The sequence below is a fragment of the Protopterus annectens genome, chromosome 1.part2 (assembly GCF_019279795.1).
Source record: "Protopterus annectens isolate FY-2018-M chromosome 1.part2, PAN1.0, whole genome shotgun sequence".
Taxonomy (NCBI): domain Eukaryota; kingdom Metazoa; phylum Chordata; order Ceratodontiformes; family Protopteridae; genus Protopterus; species Protopterus annectens.
Window position 1 is genome coordinate 1,112,952,361 of NC_056727.1, and position 20,242 is coordinate 1,112,972,602.

A 20,242-nucleotide genomic window follows, 5' to 3' on the forward strand; every position below is an offset into this window, starting at 1 on the left:
GTTGGGTAGATTTGTATTGAGAGCCTCTGCCAAGGTGGTTGCGTAGTTTGTGTTTTTATGTGAAGGCAATGCTAGTGTGTGTTCTGGAGAGCTATGTGTTCCATGTGGTGTGGTGCAAGTGCTGACCTTCTCCTCTTGACCAGCTATTCTGGTCTTGGCTGGAGAGTGTGTGGCTTCCAATTTGGATATACAAGTGCATCTCTTGCAAGTCTGAGTGTTGGGAGGTAAGAGGAGAGGGTTGTCAGTGTACATGAGGCACTTGCTACATTGCCTCAAGATGCCCAAGTTCACCAGGTTAATAGGAGAAAGCAGAGGGAACTGACCTTTAGACATGCCTGAAGGGGTGGGCATTAATAATATGTACTGGAGCTGTTTTGTTGCAGAACGTTTAGTGCTGGTAGCACTTTTGTGTGTTACAATAATTGCTGCAAGAAGTCTGGTAAAGTGCTAGACTAACAAGCTAGTAAAAGTGCAGGAGAGGAGAAAACTAGCAGATCTAAGAGAAAAACTGAAGAACAGACCTTGGCACCCCTTAGAAGCTTACAAACAGTCCTGGATACTGTAAATCTGTATCTGGACTAGACTAGTTACAGGAAAGGCAGGAAACAAGTGCAAACATGGACTTTTTTAAACCCGAAAGTTTAAAGATATGGAGAAACTGCCCAAGCAGCCAATAAACTACAATTTCTGGGTCATAAACCACTCCTCTTGTGGTAGATAGGCTGCCTAGTGCTTATCACTCCCACTGATAAACTAGAATGCTTCCCTCCAACACAGAAAGGTTTGGGGGGCTCAGAAGCTTACAAACAGTCCTGGATAGAGCAAGTCTGTATCTGGACTAGACTAGTTACAGGAAAGACAGGAAACAAGTGCAGATGCGGGCTTTTAAATCAGAAAATTGAAATAGATGGAAAAACTGCCCAAATGGCCAATAAACTTCAAGTTCTGGACCAGAAACCACTCCTCTTGTGGTAGATAGGCTACCTAGTGCTTACCACTCCAACTGATAAGCTAGAAGGCTTCCCTCCAACACAGAAAGGCTTGGGGGGGCTCAGAAGCTTACAAACAGTCCTCGATACAGCAAATCTGTATCTAGACTAGACTAGTTGCAGGAAAGGCAGCAAATAAGTGCAAATGTGGGCTTTTAAACCAGAAAGTTGAAAGAGATGGAAAAAACTGCCCAAACAGCCAATAAACTTCAATTTCTGGGCCAGAGACCACTCCTCTTGTAGTAGATAGGCTACCTAGTGCTTACCACTCCCACTGAAAAGCTAGAAGGCTTCCTTCCAACACAGAAAGGCTTGTTGGGGTCAGAATATTATAAACAGTCCTGGTTACAGAAAATCTGTATCTGGACTAGACCAGTTACAGGAAAGGCAGGAAACAAGTGTAAAGTGAGATTATAATGAGATTATAAACTGAGACTTCATCTGCCTGAGTTGGTGGTAGCTCAGGTGGATGTGAAAGATCCCAAGGCATCAGTTAAAAGGAATGGGAAAATTCCTCAGTACTCTATCCAAATTTCCCCTGCTGGTATAAATACCACCTTGGGTCTCCCCTGAAAAGAGGCCTCTGGCTTAGTGGGAATAACTTGATCCATAAAGTGTAAATTAAATAAATAAATAAATAAAATCAGAAAGTAAATTAACACCATTAAGGAAAATTTAAGTAAAAAAATGCTTCGGGCATGGGCATGCATATTATGGCTTAAAAGATATCAGCAGATTATTAAGGGCTGCAGTTCTTCTTTTGATAACTGCTGTGTTACTCACATTATTTGTTTTAGACAGGAATGGTAGATGGGTCTGTTAATGTTGCATGAAAAGGAAAAAGTTGGCTTAAATCAATGAGTTGATCCTGGGCCCCAAATTTACTAGCAGCAACCCTTGAGGGAGATGTTAGTTAGGGCTCCCTATCAGAAGTATGAGATCCAGCACTGAAAAAAGCTACAATTAACTCAAATAACAGCAAATTTTAAAACTTGCATTATCACATTTGAAGTTCCCTGCAACTCCCACATCTTTGTTACTTCTATATAGTAATTCTGAGATGTCCATCATATTGATTACTCCTGCAGTAGCCTTAGCTATATGAGTTACAGTTTGCCAAGATATAGGAGCTGGCCAGCTTCCAAAGCTTCAGGGCACCTTACATGCACTCAAACTTTTAGGCAGGTCAAGATGCCTGAGCTGAAGGTGGGTGACTCTGCTGTGGCCAAAACTTGTTCCTTATACAGCTCAACTTTTACACCTGATCTCTCTGGTGTACCTACAGCCATTATGGACTGGAGGTTAGCCACGTCCTCTGTTGCTGTTGGAGTCTGCTCAGTGAGCAAAGGAGAGCCAATCTTGTTGATCTTGGGAGAGGAAACAGGGAAGACTTCCCTGTTTAGTCAGAATGTTGTGCCCGTCACTGGGGAAGCTGCTGGTGCAGCCATTAATAACACTGTTGGCCCCATTAATAACACTGTTGGCCCCAACATTCCTGACAAAAAGAAACAGAAAACTAAATATGTATCTACTCCTTCTCAGATTTCTTTAGACAGGAGTAGTTTACTGACTCTGGTTCAGGGTTTAATTCAGGCTACTTTTCCTTCTTATAAGGTGGTTTTTGGTAAAAGAAAGAGGGATGCCTCTTTTCTTGCAGAGATTCAAGATTCTGAATCTGAAGAAGAAGATGAATGGACAGATGCAAATCTTTCCTCCTCAGATTTCTGATTTGGACTTAGAGAAGAGCTCAGTATCTGATTCTCCCTGTGAGGGTTCTCTTTCTCCGAGTTTATTTCCAGAATGTTCCAGTGTTTTTGGTGGGAGAATACTGGAGTTTCTCAATCCCTCAAAAAGTACTATGAGCTATTACAAATGGAATTTCCAGGACCTTCACCCATTCGTCCAGTACTGTCAGCTTTGGAGGATATGTGTGTTACTAACTGCAATTTTCCTGACAGTTGGCCTGCTGCCCTAAAAAGGCAGAATGTATAAAGTTCCTCAGTCTTTTAAGTTGTATACACTCATCCCAAAGCTGACCCAGCTATAGCCTTAGTTAATCCTACTGCTCCTAAACATTTGGTTAACTCCAGTCCTACTCTTTCTGACAAAGATGAGACAATTATTAATTAATAAGTATGGGGGAAGTGTATGTTTCTGCTACTTTGATTTTCAGAAATTTGATTGTCAGGCTCATGTTAATGTTTATTATAATTGATTGTGAAAGCATGATTAATGTTTTCTCTGCAGTTTCTTTTTGTGAGTAAAAATCTGCTTTAAATTGCTTAATTTCTTTCATTTTACAGGTCACAACTGAAAGTGTGTATATAACTCTGTTGATACTTCTTCCAGGGCTATGGCCACTGCTACTGTTTACTTAAACACCTTTACTGAATTATCATTTGTGAGAAAGGCAAACTTACATTTATGTAAAAGTAATCAAGTCATAATAACAAGTTCACATTTACAAACATTATGCATCACATATAATCTTCTATATAATATAGTCAATCTGGCATTACATAAATTGCTTAATTCCTGCCTTGTCTTAAACTTCGTTCCTCCTCCAAAACATTTTTTGCATGTATTGTTCCCACAATTTGCATTTTTAATGTAATTTACTCCTACTCTTTTCTAAAGATCCCATTTCCTGTTCTTTTATCTCTTTTAGAATTGTTACTACTTCAAGTATGGTTAGTTTAAACTTTGATTTCCATAGTAACTGCTTTTTTGGAAGCCACCAGAAATAAACTTAACAAGTCCTTACTACATTTGAGCAATTCTGATCCTGTATCCCAACTCAAAAAATTGTTTCCCTAGTTACATTAATTTGCTCACAGAGTACTCCTGATAAGAGTACTCTGCAGCAGTAGTATAGCTAGGGTGGGATGAGAGGGGAACTGCCCCAGATGCAAAGTGTTGGGGGACATGATCAGCCTATCCTAATCCTTCTTACCTGTGCACTGTAGAACTTTGCATGTGGTCTAAGCTACAGTTTACAAATTAAAAAAAAAAAAATATATATATATATATATATATATATATATATATATATATATATATACTGCGGTGGTGGTGCTGCTGTAGCATTATAGCCTCACAGTTAGACGTTGCCCATTCGATTCTCAGTTAGAGCGTCTTCTGTGTGACGACATGCGTGAATGGGCGCTCCTTCGTTGAAGGTTGTGTGTTAGGCCCTGCAAGCCAGCACGTAAAACTCTACGGCCAATCATTAGTGGACCGGAGTTCTGCTGTGGCGACCCCTAACCAGGAAAAGCCGAAAGACACAAATCATATATATATATATATATATATATATATATATATATATATATATATATATATATATGTATATAATTTTTTTTTCCTTAACTAAAACCTGATGGCTGTAGGGCTTCATGCAGGTATGGTAAAGACTGTAGAAACTGTTTGCTACAATTTAAAAATATTTTTTTTTAACTAAAACATGAGCACCATTGCATTCACTGCAGGCAGGGTATAAACTGTAACAATTGTATACTATGTAGTTTTTTTTAATTAAACCATAAATACTGTAGTACTCCATGCAGGCGGTGTATAAACTGCAACAATTATTTGCTACCTTTATAGTAAACAATTTCCTACAGTCTGAAAGAAAATAGTATGTTTTATTAATAAAATATGTTTAAGGATGGTTGTGAGCAGGACACAGAAACAAATCTTGAATGGTTGGGGCAGGGGGGTGTTGTACATCTGGCTACCTCACTGGTGTGCCAGTAGAAGGAATGTACTTTTCTTTTTTCTTTTTTGCTCTACAATGGAAGAACTGGGATGGGGCACAGATCTAACTGTACTAAGCTTATCACTTACAATTTTTTTTTCCCTTTTTCACTTGAAGAGTTGAGGGTGGGGCACTGGTTCATAGCACTGCTGCAAGGCACTGGTTGAAATAGCTATGCTTCTACTCTGTATGGAATTTTTAAAGTCTGACAACTGATTACATTTCAAAAACATATGCTCCCACGTTCCTATATCTTCCTCATTACACCTCTAACATTTGCCATCTGCCTAAGAAAATATTCTTTGGAGTCTACCTGGGGTATAAAATTATCTGTGCAAACACTGCCAAGCGAAAATCCTAAATCTTATAGATTTTGTTGCTTATCTGGCAGCCATACATATGTCTGCCCCTTGTTTCTTTGTGAATTGCTTATCTAATCTCTCTTCCCAATCTTTTCTGACCTCCTTTGAATGATTCTTATAGTTATCATGCACTATTTTATATGTCCTTCTAATTATCCCCTTTTTAATAGCAGCTTCTGTTCTAAATTCAACTCAAGCTCAATAAGTGCAGATCTTTCACTTAGGATGCCCCCTATCCCTTTCTCTTTGCCTATACTTTGATATCAATCCCTGATAGGGAGAGCAATCTAGATGCCGTCTGGCTTCTTTCCATTCTATTACCATTTTCTCTCGTATGTAGTTGCTCCCAATACCTTGGTTCCTTTGCCACCTTCCTTCAGTAAAGTCCAGCCTCCTCTTGCCTATTCTCTGCACCTCTAACTGCAGTCATCCCAATTTCCAGACTCTACTTTCTTCATTCCATGTTGGCTTAGTTCTTAGTATGCATTCTGCTACTTTATGAAGATAATATTCTGTATGACTGTTATTTTCTTTAAGGATCTGCATCCAAAATTCCACTCTTTCCTTATTTCTTGAGTTCCCCCCCTGCTTTGTCATTATTCCTTTACACTTTGAATTGTAGCATTCTGCTTTTGTTATGTACAACAGTCTTAACTGTGTATCTCTAAAATATCCATTCAAATCAGGTAACCCTAAACCTCCCTGTTCTATTGAAAGGATCAGTTTATCTCATTGTATTCTTGCCCTCTTTCCCTCCCAGATAAAATCCTTCAATTCTTTACTAATTGCTATCCACAACTTCTCCTCTGGTTGATAAAAATATACCAGACTTGTGTATAAAATTAAAGAGACTAGCTGCCACAACAGTGTCTTTTTTAACCCATAGTCCTAAATACTTCATTTTATCATGTTCCCAGGCCTGGCTGCATTCTCAGAACCTCACAGAGTATGTGAAAAGTGAGATTTTAAATCCTGTTTTGCATAAAGATTTAGGTTTTGGTTCCACTGCTGCAGAGGTTATTAAAATGTGTAATGAGAGGGTTAAACTGATCCAGGGAATCTCTATGATTTTTCAGTCTTCCTTTTCTACATTTCCTAAGGGATTCTCTAGCGCTTCATCCAGTTTTGGCAAGAAACAAAATAAACAGTCTCAGCAAAATGCTTGTAAACAGACATTTAAGAAGAAATGGCAAGGGAGTTCCAAAAAGAATACAGGAATCCCTCAAAACCAAGAACAGCCCAACAAGTCAAAATGACTAATTAAGAGACCTTGCCCCCCTCCCTGGCAGTCCGTTTTTCCCTTCCAGAAGGTCTGAATCTCCATTTCTATCTTTGGAAACAGATAATTTCAGACAAATGGGTTCTAAAGATCATTCAGCAAGGTTACAGATGGCAGTGGGAGGCATCCCTCCTTTCTGGGGGGGGGGGGGTAATTCCTCACTCATCAGACCAGACTCCTCTGTTTTCCCTGTCCTTCAACACATGTTGTCTCAGGGAGGGATACAACTAGTTTCTTCTACCCAGGTTGGGAAAGGTTTATATTCAAGTGAGTTTTTGGAAAGAAAGAAAGAAAGAAAGAAAGAAAGAAAGAAAGAAAGAAAGAAAGAAAGAAAGAAAGAAAGAAAATGCTTAGAGACCAGCTGTGGATCTTTCTTTAACCTTTTTGTGTTTGTGCCTAAGTTCAAAATGCTGTTACTTCACAGCCTGTTATCCCTTGTTCCTCGTTTACATTTGCTGGTAACGCTAGATTTTACAAGATGCATCCAGACTTCAGGTGTTTACAGTTTTCTGTGTCCAGATCACATCATCCATTCTCTGCCTAACCCTTGGAATATCCACTGCACCAAAAGTGTTCACAAAGTACCTAGCTCCAGTTATCAGTCATTGCAGGCTACAGGGTATCCACATGTTTTTCCATATTTAAATGGCTTGCTTATCATTGCAGAGTGTTTTTCAAAGTGTTTGGAATCTTACACATGTGCGAGAGATCTCTTACATGAGCTGGGATTACAAGAGAACATTCAAAAGTCTTCTTTGACTCCTTCACACAGGGCAATATTCCATGGGTGTCTGCTATACACCTCAATTCAAAGAGTTTTTCTTCCACAGGAAAAAGTAGATCTATACCTAAATCTGTTTCTAAGGTTTTCACTCAAATGTTGGTCTATGCAAGTGAATACTTCAGGATTTTGGGCATCTTAGCATCTAAAATTCTTAAGATACCCATGTCAAAACTCCACATGAGAAAGATACAGAGGTACCTGACATCTCTTTGGTCCCACTACCAACACCCATTATTTTTTCAAATCCCAGTTCTGGAATTTGTCTGAAGAGAAATCACTTTGTGGAGACAGCAATTTTCCCTGAATACATGTCTCCTCTTCTACCCATGGTCCACAGTAATCAGTCACCACAGACACCTCGAGCATTGTTTGATGAGCAGTTTCAAGTGGGATAAAAGTGCAAGGCATTTGGGACACCAAGCATTGATGCAACCATATTAATATAAAAGAGGTACTTGCCCTGATCAAGGCACTCAACTCTCTGAATCAACTTGGTCCTCTGGACCTCTTCTTGTTGTTACAGAAAATACCATAGTCATGTGGTACATCAATAATCAAAGGGGAATCAGGTTGTACCCTCTGTGTACACTAGCCATGTTACTTTGGGATATAGCTTCACAGCACAGTGTCACTTTGCAGGCAGCCTACAATCTGTCAGAGCAAAGCTGTGTGGCAGACAAGCTGAGCAGGACAAGGGCAGACCCTCACAAATGGAAACTAGATCAGGGTATCTTCCCATATTTGCTCTATCTGTGGGGAGTTCCTCAAAGAGACCTCTTTGCCTCCTCTCTGAACATTCAACTGACAAAATTCTGCTCCAGGACTCCATTCAAGAAAGCCCGGAAAAACAGGGGCTTTTATTTTGCTTGGACAGGAATGTTTTGGTATGCTTTTCCATCCACTGATATCCAGGGTACTTCTGAAGATTCAGAAGGAATCCCCCAAAATCATTGTGGTGTCTCTCTTCTGGCCCAGGCAACAGTGGTTCTCCTTTCTTTTCAAAATGTTTAGGGACTATTACCACAAGTTTTCTCATTGAATGGATCGACTCACACAAGAATATAGGTGTTTGATATAACCCGACCACAATTAACTTCAACTGACTGGATGATAGGATCTTAATTTCCTTTACTGAGGATATGCAGCAGGTACTAATGGAGGCAAGAAAGCCTGCTACTAGAATATCATATAATAGCAAATGGAAAAGGTTTTAGAGTTGGTGCCAACAACATAACTATCACCCATTCAGGGCTAGTGTTACTCTGGTTTTACATTATTTGTGTGAGTTACTATCCTTTGGCCTTTCTTACTCCTCCAGCAAGGTTCATTTATCACCCATTTCAGCATCTCTGCCCATGTATCCTCCTCTTTCAATGCAATCTCATGTCAAAATGTTTTTGAAAGGGGTTTTGCATAATAGGCCTCAGAGAACACTGGTGGCCCCTCCTTGTAATATAAATTTTGTGTTAGAGAAGTAAATACTTGCTACATTTGAACCAGCTTATCTGGCTGACTTGAAGTTCTTAACATGGAAAACAGTTTTACTGATTGCTCTGACAAGAAGAGTATCTGAACTGCAAGCTCTTATAGTAAGTCAACCATATTTCATTTTCCACAGAGACAAGGATTCTTTGAGAACAAATCCTTCTTTTATGCCTAAAGTGGTATCCAAATTTTCTTTTAGCTAAACCATCCATTTCCTGTTTTTTTTTTCCTAAACCTAAAAATGAGGAAGAAAGGATACTCCATACCTTGGATGTCCATGTACAACTCAGGTACTATCTTGACAGAACAAAATATTTTAGATCTTCACATCAGGTGTTCATTTCTTGTGAAGGTAGGAGAAGGAAGAACTTGAGTCAAAACAGACTATTACATTTTGTTATTATCGACATAACAAAACCTAGGTAGGGTCAAGGCCCACTCTACCTGGGCCTTGGCTTCATCCGTGGCTTTTTGGAAAGGGCTGGATTCTAGAAGTATTCTAGAAACAGCACCTTGGTTCTCCGTACATACTTTCACAAAGCACTACAAGCGCAATTCCTTCTCTAGGTCTAGATCAGGTCAGGCTTTGCTAGGATCATTCTCCAGAGGCTCCTGGACCCTTCCCCTTCCATCTCCCAAATGTTGTAAACTAGAACAATCTACCCAAACAGCTAAGGCTACTGCAGCAGTCACCAATATGATTACCATAGTACAGTTGTTTAAGTAAGCAAATTTACCACAACAGTAGATGTTTGAATGATCTCTGCTGCAGTAGCCTCTTCCTCCATCCCCCTTTTTTGTTTTTTGACTATGGCAGAATGTATATATGTATATATATATATATATATATATATATATATATATATATATATATACATATACAAGGGAGCCCGCAGGATTTTTTGCAGGGGGGTGCAAACCCAAAGCCCCACCCACATAGCTCTCCCCGCCCCCTGCCAACACAGCCCCGCCCAAGTCCACCCACCCAAGCCCCACCCACACAGCCATTCCAGTGTCCCATTACTTGGCTATTTCTCCCCATTTGCCATAGACACTGTTCCAATCTCTGTGTGCATACTGTTTTATGCTTTAGTTCTACAATGATTACAGGCAGTTGGATTTAATTTACAACTTTTATTTCAAACATTATAGCCCAAACACTGATAGACATTTACTAAACTTAAACAAAGCAATAGTCTTACAACGAAAACAGACTTGGCATTAAAGCTTCTCTACTTTTGAAACTCACATTCAATGAAACAGCATTGAAACCCACATTCAAAGAAAATGCATCTGGCCAGTGGCAGGTTATTTACCTTTGAACTGTTTTCAAGCAATAGGCTCCTTGCACTCTGTTAGGGCCATGCAAAAGTTATTTGATTTACCTGATTGTATTAATTATAATATATAATATATAACTGAATTATATCCCTTGTATTATACAGCAACACTTGTTTGAGTGTGTTTTAAATTTATAGTTTTGAACATTTTTTCCAGTAAGCAATGAAACAAAACACACAAACCAATAATGACAAACTGCCCAATTCAGAACATTTCAACCATAAAAGGCCACTCATTACAATTCACCAATATCAGTCAATACACACAATCTCTGCTGAAGTAAAAGTAATCTGAATAATTCCACATTAAAGATATCTGAAACTAATGAAGAGGTTGTTGCTAGAAAACAACTGTATATTTCAGTGTTTCATCTACAAATTCAGTGCCTGCTGCCGTCAAAGAATAAATTGCCTATGTTAAATTAAAAAAATGGTAAGCTGGTATATTGCAATAGAAAATGGATGGCAAGCTGAAAAACAGATTCATAGTTATTAGGCATCTCATCCAAAGGAGGACATCCTCAGGACTGCAGCATACAAATGTACATGCTGTAGGAATAAAACCTCAAGCCTCTACATTAAGATGCAAGTATTCTACTTGTGGTGCTACTAACATAGCTTTAAAACTTTATACCACAATAGAGATACCATTTGCTAAACAAAACAGTTGCACATTGTAAATAGACTTGGCATGAGCAGCAGTAAACTTCGCTTCCCTTAAAACTCACAGTTCCTTGAAAATGCACCTGAAAATAAATTCCACCTGCTAACTCTAACTTGGGCATTTCACCGTCTATCTCTCTCTCTCTCTCTCTCTCACACACACAAACATACCACACCCTCAAGGCCTCAACCTTAGTGCAAGAAATCTGGACAAAGCCTAAAATAAATAGGGACAGATTATAAATATGGCTCTCATAAACTTAGAATATTGCAAGAGTAACAGGATTTGTGTTAGTATGCATTTTTCTAAATGATATGACGTCTAAAACTGAAATGTCTCATTATTTAGCAACTTCAATCCTTTTTAGGAGGAATATGGGGCAAAAATCTGGACATTCTGCAAAAACCTGGACAGCTGAGGGGTATGCTACCTCCCTCTTATACACACACACACACATACACACACACACACACACACACACACACACACACACACACACACACACACACACACACACACACCAAATAATTCTGGTCAGACTTGAATTAGTCCTGGGAAGGTTGCACTGAACGGCATCGTGCTTGATCTGAAGTGGGTGAAATCCTTGTAGCCAGTGATAATAACTGATCTGCAGCTCAGCAATGTGGAGCATTAAAGCATTTTTAGCAGAGCATTGTTTCATCACTACCTATTGTGTTTGCACATAAGCTGTAGTTATTTCAAACATTTGCCTTTTTTGATTACTACAGAGTACATTTACCCACCAGAGCTATTGTGTTTTGACTTCAGTGTGGAGCTTACCTAGTTGTTGCAGTGCTTGGCTTTTAAGTAAGGTAGCAATGCTTATTTACCTCATACCATTAAAGCCACCCAGCTACAAATGTACTAACACACAGACACTGCTATAAGACACTGGTGTCCAATAAAATGCAATGAGCTTCTGAAAATACTGTAATCCTGTCCTTTAATTACAAATACTGTCATATGCATTTCAATACCCAAGGCTTATACATTATCTAGTTATGTAAATATTCTCTGCATGGCAACAACGAAAAGGCTTTCAATGCTGGTAATTCTTTAACAGTATGCTTACTAAAGCTTACTTGCATCTTACAATCTCCGACAAGCTTACCTGATGTTCATTAAACCATGGCTACTTAAACAGAGCAACAGGGCACTGTGACAGCATGCAGTTCCTGAATAATAAGAAGCATAAATCAACAGTATAAAAATCTGATAGAAAACCAGAACATTCTGCAAAATCAAGGACAGATGAAAAGCCACGGTCGTATTTGTGATCTACCTTGGATGAGGGAATACTCTGCACACTTACACTGCATAACTGCTCCTTGCCTTCCTTCGACACATCCAGAGCCACTACAATGGGGGGTGGGGTGCAATAAGTATGTCATAATTTGAAATGTCTCTGGCTGACAGTGATGGCTCTGACACTCATACCTCTCAACTTCAGAGCAAGAAATCTGGGCAAAGCTATACATAGAACTAGAAGTGGGACACAGGCCCAAAAATAAGGCCAATTTTTAAATATTGCTCTTATTAACTTAGATAATAGAACAGTAGTAGATCTTGCATTAGTACGAATTTTCTGAAGGGTATAAAATCTGAAACTCAAATGTCTGCCATTATTTTCTAACTTCAATCTTTAATGACTTGCCACTAATTTGCCAGAAAACTACAATTTTATGAAAAACGGACCAAAATGTGATGCAAAAATATAAAGTTGCCACACAATACAGCTGGGAACCTGTCAAAAAAGGGACACCTTTTTAATATTAACATTGTTAACTTGAGCAGCTAACAAAATAAGAGCATCTACATGCATTTCTGAAATAAAAGTAATCTATAACTCTGATTATTACAGTTATATATAATTGTAAACCCTCCACATTTTCTTCCAAAATTGCCATTTTGGAGGAGGAATTATTAGGGGAGAGCAACATTTTGAGTCAGAATTGGGGACAATTGAGAGGTTTGGATATTCCTAATCTGCAAAGTGATTTGCACGTACCTCTCAACCTCTTAATGCAGGAAATCTGGACAAGGCCAAATATATTGGGGGAACATACAAACACTACTAAAAATTGCTCTTGTATAAACTTAAGACAGTCTTGCTTTTTTCTGAAGGTTATGACGTCTGAAACTCAATGTCTGTCATTTAGTGACTTCATTCCTAAATGATTTGCTAGAAAACCACAAATTTTATGAGGAACAAACCAAAAATAAGAAGCAAATATCTATTCATTCTGCAAAGATATGGACAACTGAGAGGTATAGTTCAATCGGGGCTGTCTGAGTTTGCTACCCCCCCCCCTCACAAAATCATGGTTGAATGGAGCCTCCCCCCTGCAGCCATTCCAATGTCCCATTTACCATAAACACTGTAATGTGCATACTGCTTTACTTCTGTGATGATTTAGATTTCATTTGAAAGTTTTATTTTGCATTTTACAGCACAAACCCTAATACATATCTGTTAAACAAGCAATGCAGTCTCACAATGAAAATAGACTCAACATTAAAACTTCTCTGCCCTTGAAACTCACATGCATTGAAACAGCATTGAAACCCACATTCAAAGAAAATACATTTTGCCAGTGGCAGATAAATATTAACTCTGGGCTGTCTTCAAAATCATAGGCCCCTCGAACATAACATACATATGTTCTTTGATACACCTTCCTGACTGTATTACATTATATTCCTTGTACAATACAGTACAGTTGTTAGAGGGCATTTTAAATTTATTGTTATGAACATTTTTCCAGTAAACAGTGAAACAAAATGCATACACCAATGACAAAACTGCCAATTCCGAACATTTCCATCATAAAAAGTCTACTCAACCTTCTATAGTCCACCAGTATCAGTAAAAAATATGCACAATCTCTGAAGTAGTAAAATCCACATTAAAGAAATTTGTAACTAACAAAGAGGTTGCTGGCTTGCTGCTAGCAAACAACTTTATATGTCATTGTTTAATCTACAAATAAAGTGCCTGTTACCCTTGAGGAATAAATTGCCTTTGTTGCATGCAATAAAAAATGATAAGCTAGCAATACCGCAATAGGGAATGGATAGCAAACTGATAACAGGTTCATAGTTACTAGGTATCTTTGTCAAAAGGACTGCAGCATTCACCCCCTTTACAACACAGTACAGTATCAGCAATGTATCTACCTACTGTGGGAGTAGAACCCACAGCCTTCAGCATCAAAAGCAAGTACACTATCTGTTGTGCTATTAACAATGCAAGCAGACTAAACATAAGCATCACTAAACTTTTGCTCCCCTGCAGCTCTCAGCTCCTTGTAAAATCTACTCGACACTCAGCTGTACCTCTGAACTTTGCAGCAGAGGAAATCTGGAAAAAGCCAAAATTTATTGGGGGGACAAAAGGCCAAAAACCAGGGACACATTTTAAACATTGCTTGTATAATGTTGGAAAGTTGCTAGAATAAAATGCTGCGTTACTACCATACATTTCACTGCCACGTCTTGAACCCAGGGGACCCTGTGCAAAACAGTCAGAGCAACATATTTTATTTTACATTTTACACACGCAAGAAGAATATTAGACATGTATATAAATATTTTTTCTACCATTCTGGATCTCCTGTTAAATGAAATTATTTTGTATACTTATTGACAGAATGACAAACAAACTGATTTGTGAACTAACTGAAAGCATCCACTCACCCAATGGTCAGCAGACAAAAGTACTAATTCGTCATTTCAATGTTGTCTGTCATAGTGTCAATTGCTGAATGAAAAACCTGCTTTAATTAAATGAGTTCTAGCTCTTTTACCCCTGGGAGTAAAGCTGGACAAATTGTCTTGATTCTTTTTCCTTTAATATTAAACCTTGCATATGAGCATTTATGGTACAGGAATTCTATTTTACTTGAGGGATTGGTGATATCTTAGAAACAATAAGCTTTCTTCTTGTTGAATTAAAAAAGCATGGCAGAGTTATAATGATTAGTAGACATTAGTAGTTGTGGCAGCAGCAACTGTGACTTTTCCTGACTGTAAAACTATAGTCATTTTGAATGGTTTTGCTCTTTTTCCCAAAATGCAACAGCTTTGGAGATCACTCTAATAATTAAGGGACTGAAAGAGGGAAAAACTGTTACACAGGCCTTGGGATGGCAATGCCCTTGCCACACACGAACATGGTATTCAAAATCCACATCATATTCAAATACTTATCATTCCTAACCATGACTTCCGACTGCTGCTTTCCCCATTCATAATTATTCTTAGAAGAGTATATTAAATGCTAGACCTGGCCTGGGGCATTTTACACACACACACACACACACACACACACACACACACACACACACACACACACACACACACACACACACACTGTCCCATCTTCCGTCCAACTACTCACTCTGAAAGTGTCCCATCTTCCGTCCATTTCAGTTTCCGCATGCTCCTAAGTATCCGTCCATCTTGCTTGCGAACCCGAAACCGTCCGTGTCCCGCCTCCATCTTCAGTGAAGTCCGTCTCAGTTCCTGCTTGCGAACCCGAAACCGTCCGTGTCAGTTCCTGCTCACAAACTTGAAAATATGTGCACTGCGGGATGAGCGACGATGTCAGCACGCCCGCGACTGGACTTCTTTCTTCTTAAAGAAGAACGCACCCAAAAAAAACCCCCAAAAAACCCCAAACTTTTTTTTAAACTAGTCAGCCGATTCCAGGGGCGTGCAAGTGCACCCCCTTGCACCTGCCTGCGGGCGCCCTTGTACATATATATATATATATATATATATATATATATACATATATATATATATATATATATATATATATATATATATATACATATATATATATATATACGGTTCCCTATCAGAAGCCTGAAACACTATAAGCCTGAAAGTCAAAATCCTGAAAACTATAGACTGAAAGCCCAAAATCCTGAAACCAAAATCCTGAAAACACAAAATGGACATACTGACGTCATTGTGGCTTTGCTATTGTTAGCCCTGTGGTGTTGGGTCATGCGTTGGGTTCAGGTAAGTGTGCGGTTGGTTTTATGTTAGGGTTAGGGGCGGTTTAAGTGAGTTAGGGTTAGGGCGCAGGTTAGGCATGTATGCAATAGTGGCAAATATTGGGGTTAGGGGCGGTTTAAGTGAGTTAGGGTTAGGGCGCGGGTCAGGTGAGTGTGCGATAGTGACGGACCTTAGGGTTAGGGTCAGGGTCAGTTGGTAGATATTAGTGTCTTTATAGTGACATATTAGCATTATTTGTGTTTTCAGGATTTTGAGTTTCAGAATTTTGGGCTTTCAGGATTTTGAACTTTCAGTCTATAGTTTTCAGGATTTTGATTTTCAGGCTTATAGTGTTTCAGGCTTCTGATAGGGAACCATATATACATATATATATATATATATATATATATATATATATATATATATATATATATATACATATATATATATATATATATATATATATATATATATATATATATTGCTCTTAGCAATATTCTCTCAAGGCTCAGCCTCCCACTTCCAGTTTTCATGAAAGCTCCGAAGGGCTTGGCACTCAGACCAGTATTTTTAGGCAGCTCATCCTGAGCTACCTAATCATTTGAGCTCATGAAATGTACCTTGAGGCTTTGGAAGCTAGCAGGCTGTTATATCCTTGGCAGGATATAACCCCTATAGCTAGGGTTACTGCAACCATTACCATTTGAACATCTATTGTTATGATACGTTTACTTACAGAACTGTACTATTACTGTAAATAGAACAGTCTGGGGTACCACAAGCTTGTACTTAATGTACACCCCCCCCCATTCATACTTGTAGTTCTGTTGTGCTGCAGACTGTAGTTACAGACCTCAGAATTTCAAGAGGCGTTCATGATCTAACTAGTATATGATACCAAAGACGGAGCACTAACATAGTAATTTGGCTTATATGTTAAACATGATGCAGACATCATGTTTCCAAGTCCAGAGTGCCAAACTATGGCAGACTTGCTTTAGTTACCGAGTCTGTGAGATACATTTGTGGAAAAAAAAAAAGCTAGGATGGTAACACCTTTGAAGTGCTACTGTTTGGCTTGCTTCTGCTACTCTGTATTTAGAATCTTGTCATATACTGCAAATTTGAGAAGCATCTCTTTCCCTCTGGCTAATACTGGACATCCCTCATTGCCACTTGAAAGTCCAGTATTACCCAATACCACCCTGCCCACAGTTATAGCCAGTGACACATTTCTCTTCTACAAGGTTTGACAGCAGTGGTGTACCATAGGGTTCCATGCTAGGGCCACTTCTCTTTGGCATATAATTCTCTGATATCCAAGATGACATCAAGAATCTCTCTGACTGATAAAATTTCCTGATGACTGCAGACTGCAAACTCAGAATTGTTATAAACTCCTGAACTGACACCGATATCCTGCAGGAGGATCTAAACCATTTTAAATGCTGGTGTCAAGATCATGGACTAAAGCTTAATGCAAAAAAAAAAAAAAACAACATTGCACATATATAATCCCCATAAAGTTGATATAATTATGAGAGATCTGGGCATATTGAGATTTAGACATGCTCATGGGTAACAAGTTCCCATTTGACCAGCATGTATCAGCTGCTGTTTGGAAATCATTCTACCTAGCACATTTAACTACTAAACATACATTCTCCAGATACAAGGAGGTATAGTCGTTCTCTACTCCTGTTTAATTTGATTCACAGAAGAATATAATTGCAACTTTGCCTTCTACTTATCCAAGCACATTGCTCAACTTTGAAAACCACAAATGATTCCTAGCAATGAGAATGGCTGGTATGTCATCCTTAGGTTACCTTGAGTGACCAAAAGCCCTTTCACTGTTCTCTACCTCTTACAGAATGAAGAATCCTGACTGTCCTTTAAGACAATGAAGGACCCTATCCTATCTTTTCTATTATATATCAAAGAAGAAAAAACAGTAATACCATCAACACCAATTCCAAGGACCTAATTTTACAATATAATATTAAAAGAACATATTAGTAGGAAAAATATTGCTCCCAAAGGATCCTCAGAAGAATGCAAAGTGTCCACTCTATGTTAAATAAAGTAACTCCATAACTCTTGCTAAAACTAATCTTGATGACTAGTTAGAGATCTGTAAATGCACCCCTAAGATACCCTCTTTTGCTCTTATTGATAGAGTTAACAAAATAACCTGACTTGCAGTGGCTAGGTTCTTTTAGGACCATAGGATCAACTGATCGGTATGAACCAATAAAGAAGTACATATACAGAAGAAGCTGTAAACTGAAGTACTGATAACATGATAAATACAACAGCATAACTTTTAAATGTGCAAGTACATCATATACATAGAAGTGAACATCTGCAAAAATAGTGAATGCAAAAAAATACAATATATACAGAAAAGAATTGACCTAAAATACTTTAACTATTGTAATATAATAATATATGCTAATTTGAAGAGACTAGAAATGCTAAAATATTATACTACTGATATGTTAAAACTAAATAATTGCCTCGGCTTGTACATGATGGATATGTTGAGTGAGTATAAACAGAAAGGGGATGGCTATGGAGAGACAGATCGGCAAATGAGATACATCACTTGTACTAGGAACAGTGTAAGTAATAGTGGGATCTCAGGTAAGAGAAGAAAAAAATAGCTCTGGAATAACAACAGTGACATTAGTTGAATAGCTATAGTAAGCTGCAGGAGATGGGGAACTATAGATGAGTTGACTTACATTATGTTTTGAACAATGAGTTAGGGACTGTTTAGTTTATGTCCTATCTATACCAGAGACAGGCTATGGGTGATATGTCCCCTATTTTGGTTATTATTTTGTTTTATTGGATAGGTACTGTTGACAGGGCCTATGCTCTATTAACAGCATACCAAATTAGCATAGCAGGTGAGCTGCACATGGATTAATGTATAGCAGCTTGGCTGCAGCCATGCATTTACTATGCCAGTCAGAACAAATTATGAATCAAATCAGTGCCAGATCAGAAGTCAATGCCAATTAGACTAATCAACGACAACAAAGAATATTCAGATGTGCACAAAGGGCAGAACTTGTAAATAAGTCAAATCAACCAGGCTATAGCAAACCACTGCAGTCCTCGGAAATTCTCAACCAACACCAATGGGTGAAGGGATCTACAACTAAACACTGGCAGTCCTCTGTCACCATTCAGCCAGATACCTGTGACTGAAGGAGATCCACTACTTGCAGGACCCCAGGCTGTGGTCCCCAGCCTTCCCGCTACACCTAGCCCACACAGAGAAGAGCCAAGCTGTCTCAGCCTGCACCCCTCCCCAGGCCAAGCACACTCCTTTGTAATTTAAGTCTTCTAAGTATGCAGTTCATGGCTGCAATGTCTACCTACCCTACCTACTAACTGCTGAGGAAGGCAAAAACCTGAAAACCCAGTGTGAAAAACAGGAAATTCCTTCTTGACCCTTACTGTGATCACCCTTATAGGTCAGCAAGCACTTATCTACTCATATAAGTCAGCACTTACCACGTCTCACCTTGTGCTATTTACACCTCTTCCTGCTTTTACGAGGAAGGGTGGGAGGGTGGGTGTTCTGCTTTGTCCTGCTCTGCTGTTGAAAGGAGATCATGCCTGCCTACCTGTGGCTTTTTATAGTCTTCCTGTATCTACCCATCTACCTTTATGCAACTCTCTTCCTCATCCTAACCAACTTCCTGCCTTCCTGACCCTCTCCCCCATCTCATGCACACTATTTTCCCCAAGGCAATATAACTGTGAAAAATGATTCCCTGACATGCTCTCGTTGCCTTTGGATGACAATAAGCATGCATATCATGTAACAAACCAGACTACACATTTGCTTGGAAGAAATGGCTGCAGACATGTATTTATTATGCTAGTCAGATCACATTATGTATCAGATAAGTGTCAGATCAGAAGTCAATGCCAATCACACCAATCAATGTCAACAAAGAATATTCACATGTGCACAAAGGGCAGAACTTGTAAGTTAAATCAAGCAGACTATAACATGCCACCACATTCCCTGTAAATGCTCAACCAACACTAATGGCTGAAGGGATCTGGAACTAAACACTGACAGTTATTTGTTACCATTCAGCCAAATACCAGTGGTTGAAGGGGATCTGCCACATGTGGGACCCCAGGCTGTGGTCCGCAGCCTGCCTGCTACACAGTAGGGTGGACAAAACCACCTGAAAATGTACCTCTCCCTGGGCCAAGTATACTCCTTTGTAAATGTAGTCTTCCACATCTGCCCTTCTGCCACAGAAAGATGTCTTGCTGTACTGGCCATTTCCCCCTGAAGCACATCTGCCAGCTTTGTAATTCCTTTAATGTTTCCTATAAATAACTTTGCTCTTCAATGTAATAAGTGACCTCTATCACTTCTGTACAGTTGTGGTGAACTGACTGTAGTGTGGCGCAGTACTCACCCCCCCCCCCCAGTTCTCTTACCTGTTTTCTAATGAATCTGTTGGTCAACTTCCTTGCCCTTTATACTGCTCTGGCATTTGCTCCTTGCCAGACTGGTCT